The sequence below is a fragment of the Trichechus manatus genome, unplaced genomic scaffold, assembly GCF_000243295.1.
Source record: "Trichechus manatus latirostris isolate Lorelei unplaced genomic scaffold, TriManLat1.0 scaffold00154, whole genome shotgun sequence".
Lineage (NCBI taxonomy): Eukaryota > Metazoa > Chordata > Mammalia > Sirenia > Trichechidae > Trichechus > Trichechus manatus.
Genome location: NW_004444090.1, coordinates 2,018,958 through 2,026,094, shown reverse-complemented (window position 1 = coordinate 2,026,094; position 7,137 = coordinate 2,018,958). Strand labels below are relative to the sequence as shown.

The 7,137-nt window shown below is 38.6% G+C and overlaps 1 protein-coding gene across 3 annotated transcripts in view; it reads right to left on the bottom strand.

Annotated features, from left to right (window-relative positions):
* Window positions 1-7,137, bottom strand: part of UBE3D (ubiquitin protein ligase E3D) — a 162,653-nt gene that overhangs the window by 85,241 nt on the left and 70,275 nt on the right. The gene's annotated exons all lie outside the window — the stretch shown is intronic.

Sequence of the window (7,137 nt, the reverse complement as noted above, 5' to 3'; positions counted from 1 at the left end):
ATTGCCACTCCTGCTCTTTTTTGAGTATTGTTTGCTTGATATTTTTTTTTTATCCTTTGAGTGTTAGTTTCCTTGTGTCTTTAAGTCTAAGGTGTGTCTCTTGTAGGCAGCATATAGACAGATCGTGTTTTTTTATCCAATCTGCCACTCTCTGTCTCTTTATTCACGTATTTAGTCCATTTACATAATTATTGATAGGCATGAGTTTAATGCTGTCATTTTGATGTCTTTTTTGTGTGTTGTTCACAGTTTCTTTGTTCCCCTTAATTTTCTGTGGAGTCGTCTTTTTTTATGTATTTTCTTTTCATCTTTTTCATTGTTGTTGATTTTGTGTTTGCTGAGTCTTTATATTTTTCTAGTTCTTTATTTTGACTTGTAGGATAGTTAGTTTCCTTTGTGGTTACCTAAATATTTACCCCTATTTTTCTAAGTTTATACCAGTCTTTTATTTCTTTGTATCGCCTTGACTTCCTCTCTACATGCAAAGTCTATGTCTACATTTTTTAAGTCCCTCCTTTTTCTTTTAATGGTGTCATATTTTACACATTGATATCTCTATTTCCCTATTTTCAATGTTTTAGCTTTGATGTATTTTTGTGACTTCCCTATCTGAGTCAATATCTGGTTGCTCTGTCCTGTGTTCTAGCCTTACGTTGTTATGTAAAGTTATTCATTTTCTAACCGGAGGATTCCCGTTAGTATTTCTTATAATTCTGGTTTGGTTTTTGCAAATTCCCTAAACTTCTGTTTATCTGTAAATGCGCTAATTTCATCATATTTGAGAGAGAGTTTTACTGGATATGTAATTATTGGCTGGAAATTTGTTTCCTTCAAGGCTTTACATATGTCATCCCATTGCCTTTCTGCCTGCAAGGTTTCTGCCGAGTAGTCCGAGCTTAGTCTTATTGACTCTCCTTTGTAGATGACTTTTCTTTTATCCCTAGCCACTCTTAAAAATCTCTCTTTCTCTTTGATTTTGGCAAGTTTGATTATAATATGTCTTGATGACTTTCTTTTGGGATCTACCTTATGTGGGGTTCGATGAGCATCTTGGATAGGTATCTTCTCATCTTTCATGATATCAGGGAAGTTTTCTGTCAATAAACCTTCAACAGTTCTCTCTGTATTTTCTGTTATCCCCCTCACCCCCCGCCCCGTTCTGGTACTCCAATCACTCGTAGGTTATTTCTCTCAATAGAGTCTCACATAACTCTTAGAGTTTCTTCATTTTTTTAAATTCTTTTTTCTGATTTTTCCTCAAATAAGTTGGTGTCAAGTGCTTTATATTCAGTGTCACTAATTCTGACTTCTACTGCCTCAGTTCTGCTCCTATGACTTTCTATTGAGTTGTCTAATTCTGAAATTTTATTGTTAATCTTCTGGATTTCTGATTGCTGTCTCTCTACGGATTCTTGCAGCTTATTAAATTTGTCATTATGCTCTTGAATAACCTTTTTAAGTTCCACTACTGCTTTGTCTGTGTGTTCTTTGGATTTCTCTATGTTTTGTTCAATTTTCTTCCTAATTTCTTGAAGAGTTGTGTATATTAATGTCTTGCATTCGGCCTCTGGTAATTCCAAGAAATTCTCTTCCCCCATAAAATTTATTGATTCTTTATGTTGGGAGCTTGCTGAAGCCATCATTGACTGCCTTTTAATGTGATTTGATATTGACTGCTGTCTCCAAGCCATCAATAAGTTATTATAATTTTATATTTGTTTAGTGTGTCCTAGCTTCTTGTTGTGTTTTGTTTCGATATGCCCAAATAGGCTGCTCATGTGCACTAGTTTGATTATTGGCACCTTTGAAGCTCTAACATCCTGTCACCAGGTAGTTAGGTCTGTTACTAAGTATGTGTGCTCAGGAGTCCTTTAAATTTTCCTGTACAGATTCAGCACAGGTGTCGAGGCAGTTGGTCACCAAGTGTGTGGTGGAGGCTCTCACCTACAGTCCTAGACAGGCATGGGTGATTGGTGTAGGCACAAGTATCTGGCTGCAGTAGGGGGTCATGCACTGAGCAAGGTAGGGGGCTGACAGCTGCCCCTCAGTGTCTGAAAGGAAAGCGTGTCCCTGTTGCCTACAGCGAGTAGGCAGGTGAGTTTTGCAGCTGGACTATGAGCACCCTACTCTGTTGGTTGTAAGGACTGGGGTGCACCACTTGTTCTTGGACCCCTGTGGCAGGTGGCTAGGTGGCATGGGTGAAGCCACCAGTCCTCCAGCCCCTGATGTGGACACGTAAGGCGCCTGCTTAAAGGGCAGAACAGTGTCAAATGTCATAAACTTTGCCACTTCACAGCTGAAACAGTTGAAGGTAGACTTCAGGTATTTACCCTGTTGTACTCTGGTAGTGAGGGCTTGTGCTGTTGAGATGGGCCCACACAAGTCTATGCATGGGTGGAAGGCACTCAAAGTCTGCAGACCCCTTATGCTTGTGCCTAGGCAAAGGAGCTGTGCCAACCCTGAGGTCCTGGCTTAGGGGAGCCGGTAGCTTATTTTTTCCGTTTGTTAATTTGTTCCTTCTCCAAGGCCAGAAGAATGGGTCAGGGTGCCTTATGGGATCTACTTCCGGCCCATGGGACTCACAGATCACTGAAGCTCGCCGTGACCTGGTGCAGAGCAGGGAGGGAGGAGGTAAATGGGAGAGAGGTTTTTCCGAAATGAGTTTTTTTTATAAATCCCCATGGTAGACCACATGCAAGTACTTATCTTTAGCCACTTAAGTGCTGCTTTTCACTGGTTTGGAGTGTTCAAGTAGACGCTCTGCTGCCAGATCTCTCTCGATGTGGAAAGTGCCTCCCGAGCGAGCAAGCGCGCACAGCTGTTTGCCAGCCTCACTGTGCACCCTGAGCTGATCCGGGCTAAAGGGCTGCAGCTCCCACCAGGTCAGGTCAGGCAACTCCTCACTGCTTCCGAACTGTCTCTCTCTCTCCCCCCGTCACTCAGTCCAATTCCTCAATCAATTCACTTGTTTTTTCAGGTCTTTGTTGTAAGAGGGACATAGGAAGCTGTCTCACTACTCTGCCATCTTGGCCTCGCCTCTAAATAGAATCTTTAATTATTTATCTTTCCTAAATGAATTAAGTTATAAAATGAAGAGTGAACGGTGATTCCTAAGCTATGTTCCAATGACCTAAAAATACATCTTTCTTCCCAAAATTTTGACTAGGGAAGATCTTATATAAGAAAATAAAAAGGATAAAATTTTGTTGAAAAGAGAGATTTATCATTTTGAATGCTAAAAAAGTAAATGAACAAAATAGGCATAGCAATCCTTAACTAGTTAAGATTTTCCTTCTAAATTGGCTGGAAAAAACTCAATTGTTTTCCCTTGAGCATTTCCTGAATTCCCAAATTCTGGAATCTTCCCTTAAGGTTTTTCACCAAGGCTCTGCTTATCTATAAACCTGCCAAGCACAGAGCCTCAGGAGGTAGAGCTTCCAGGCATAGTCAATATGTTTGCAGGGAATTAGATGCACAAATCACATTAGCATTAATTAGTGTCACCTGCAAAAATCCCAAGTGCATCAATAAAAGATTAAGATCTTCATGTAAAAAAAAAAAAAGGTGTAAGTCAAAATTTTTTTTATTAAATTCTCTTCTGTTTCAATAGATTTCAGTGCAAACATGCATAGAGAATTTATATAAATATCCCAAGATGTCAAATAAGCCATCCAACATTTGTAGGTCATGTCTCAAAGGTAAAGAAGTGGGATTTGTAGTTAGTCTGTTTCTGCAAAAATGTCTGCATTCTTTAGGGAAGTGATGATAAAGGAGGAACTGAAGTATCCAATTGAAATGTGAGCTGGAAGCAGGGTGACAGCTTTGGAACTACTGGTTACCTTTCCACTTTCTGTCCTCCTCTGTGTCCACGGGTACTTTAGTGAGTACCACTTGGCTATGTGTGTATACTTATATAACAGATCCAGTAGTTGCAATTCCTCACAAGCCAATTTACTTTTATCTGCAATCTCTGGGAACCCAGCACACTGGACGGAGTCCAACATGAGAGGCTGGTATGCATACTGATGCCATTTGGCACAGTTAATATCATAAACCATGGAAGAGATTACTTCTATTTGAGTCCTTTACTAGGAGCTAACTTTGACTATAGGGTATTTTTCATGAAGGCACCAGGTAAGTAGTGATATCCTGAATAATACGTAATACTAGATATAGATTAGTCCCATCATTAAATGTTCTACAAGAGCAAAGACTTTGATGTTTTTATACACTAATGTAAACCTATCACATAATACAGTGTCTATTACTTGATAGCATAAATAGACGAATTTTCCACCTTATCTCTGCGTAGATAAGGGGGCAGAGTTCTTGTGTGTGTGTGTGTGCGCGCGCGCATGTGTGCGTGCATATGTTAGCAAAATACAATTATTTATTTAAACGGTTTAAAACATTAAATTTAAAATAGTAAATAAGTATAAATTGTTTTATAAATTTCCCTCTTGGAGTGTACAGGCACTCTTGGAAATTACCAACATGTGATTGTCCTCCTTCAACTTATTCCTGATGGACTGTAACTAAGCTGTACTTGGCAAACACTGCCACCTACTGGCTGGTATGTGTGTAAATACATTCTCCAATATCCTTCCACTCTTATTTTTCCAATGTTCGTTCAATTAATCTCAAGAAACTCTCTCTTCCTATATTTAATCACTCTAAAAAAAAAGAAAAAAAAAACCAAACCAAACCCATTGCCATCAAGTTGATTCCAACTCACAGCGACCCTATAGGACAGAGTAGAACTGTCCCATAGGGTTGCCAAGGAGCAGCTGGTAGATTTGAACAGCCAACCTTTTGGTTAGCAGCTGAATGCTTAACCACTGTGCCGCAAGGGCTCCATTAATTACTCTGTTCCATTTATATACGGTATCTTCCTGTGCAATTTCTCAAAACTGTATTTTTTGAACCTAGTGTTCCTATCAGATAATTCATGAAAAAGGGTTCCATGATCACATAAGCTTCAAGAATGCTACATACTGTACGTTCCTCATAGCAATTCATAATTGACTTTAGCATATTAATGGCACTGAGCAATACAGCAGTAAAGCCGTAAAAAAAAACTATATACTATTTTACTGAACCCACTGAGTCCAAAATTTATTTAGTAACAAAAATGATAATGATAATAGTCAACAATTATTACACATTAACAAGTGTTTTACAAAGACAATCTCATTTAATATTATTTGACCATGGCACCTCCCCACAACTCCCCAAAGAACCTATCAACATTTTTTTAAATATATTTTGGGAAAAAATCCTGCAATTTCCCACCTTTGTGATTTTGCTTAAGCTGGCTCCTCTTTAATGTTATGCCCCATTATTTTTCTACCCCTCAATTCATAAATCAAATGCTGTCTTCTCCATGAAGCTTTCTTTAGTTAGAGATAATAAGAAAGCCCCTTGTTTGTATCTAAGACATAGGACGTGTATCTTATAGAGGTTTTAGAGCTTATAGAGCTTTTCTATAATTTATCAGTTTCAAGGATTAAACACTGAGACTCTGGAAGTCAGAATTATATCTTATTTATATCTATATATATCTATATTTCTTTATCACCCAGCAGAAAGTTATACACACAGGAGGCTTAAATGCTTGTCTGCTGAACTGAATCTGAGGCTCAGCACTGTGTTAATTAAAAACTTGTAGCAAGAGAAAACTACGCCTTTAGTCTATAAGGGAAAAGAAACACAATAAAGAGTCTGAGATCACAATCTTTAAAGCACTTATAGTGCCCCAAAGCTGTGGAACTGAAGAATGTCAAGTATACCTATTTCAAAAAATGAGGAAAGTAAGGCCCAGAGAGGAGCCTATGACTTGGCATGGCAATGTAACTAGTCAATGGAAAATCTGGGACTAGACTCCATGTCTGTCTAAAGTCTCATGTTAGTTGTCACCAAGTTGATTCCAACTCCTGGTGATGCCAAGTGTGCAGAGTAGAACTGCACTCTATAGGGTTTTCAAGGCTATGGTCTTTCAGAAGCAGATCACCAGGGCTTACTTCTTAGACACCTCTGGGTGGGTTTGAATCGCCAACCTTTCAGTGTTTAACCACTTATGCCATCCAGGGACTCCTAAAGTTCCATACTCCATCCATTATAAAATGCCAAATGCTCTTCTTCAAACTATAAGTATCCCAAGCACTTCAGGTCATCTCAACATCAAATGCTCTAATGATCACCCTTAAGAATAATAATAATAAAAAAACAAAACCCATTGTCGTTGAATCGATTTCAACTCATAGCGACCCTACAGGACAGAGTGGAACTGCCCTATACAGTTTCCAAGGAGTGCCTGGTGGATTCAAACTACTGACCTCTTGATTAGCAGCCATAGCTCTTAACCACTACGCCACCAGGGTTTCTACCTGCAACTATAGGTGTGAGAATTATTCCTGCAACTGCCTTATTTCAGAGTGTTCAAGTTGCCAAACCAGGTAAGATTATTAAATTTAAGAAATACATCCAACATCATCATAAAGCCTCATGGCCACCTTTTTCATTTAGAAGACTGCATGTTCATTTTAACCTTTTTTTGAGTTCACTATACTCTTCTAACAACACATTTTCTTAATTATATTATAAACTGAACTAATAATTTGAATATATTTATAACTATTCAAAGACTGTTTAGGTAAGAATTTTGCTAAGAACGAAGAATTTTAAAAGCAATCTCCTTGCCTCAAAGTTTAGTTTTTGTTGCAGTTGTTTTTAAAGAGACAAACAGTTTCATTAGAGGTAAAAAAGCAGCTGGTAAGTCAACATGGGTCTGGAGGTTGTATGATGACCAAGACAATTACTCCTACTGGGAAGAGGGTGTGGTAGGTTAAGAGTAGTATTGGCATTAGGTCCAAAGAGGCCAGAGAAAGCCCTTCAAGTAAGAGACTAAAATAAGAGCTCAACATGGAGAAAAATGAAAAAAGACTCGAAAGGCAGCAGGAAGAGCAATTTGAAAAAGAGATCAGCATGTGGTTCAAATGTGGAAAAGAGAAGGAAGGGGGTCAGCCCAAAGACGGCCAAGATGGTTTGAAGCCATTTGTAGGTGCATGGTAATATGGAAATGAATTAAGATGTGTTCAGTGGGAAGCCAATTACAACTGGTACTTGCAACCAGCTAGG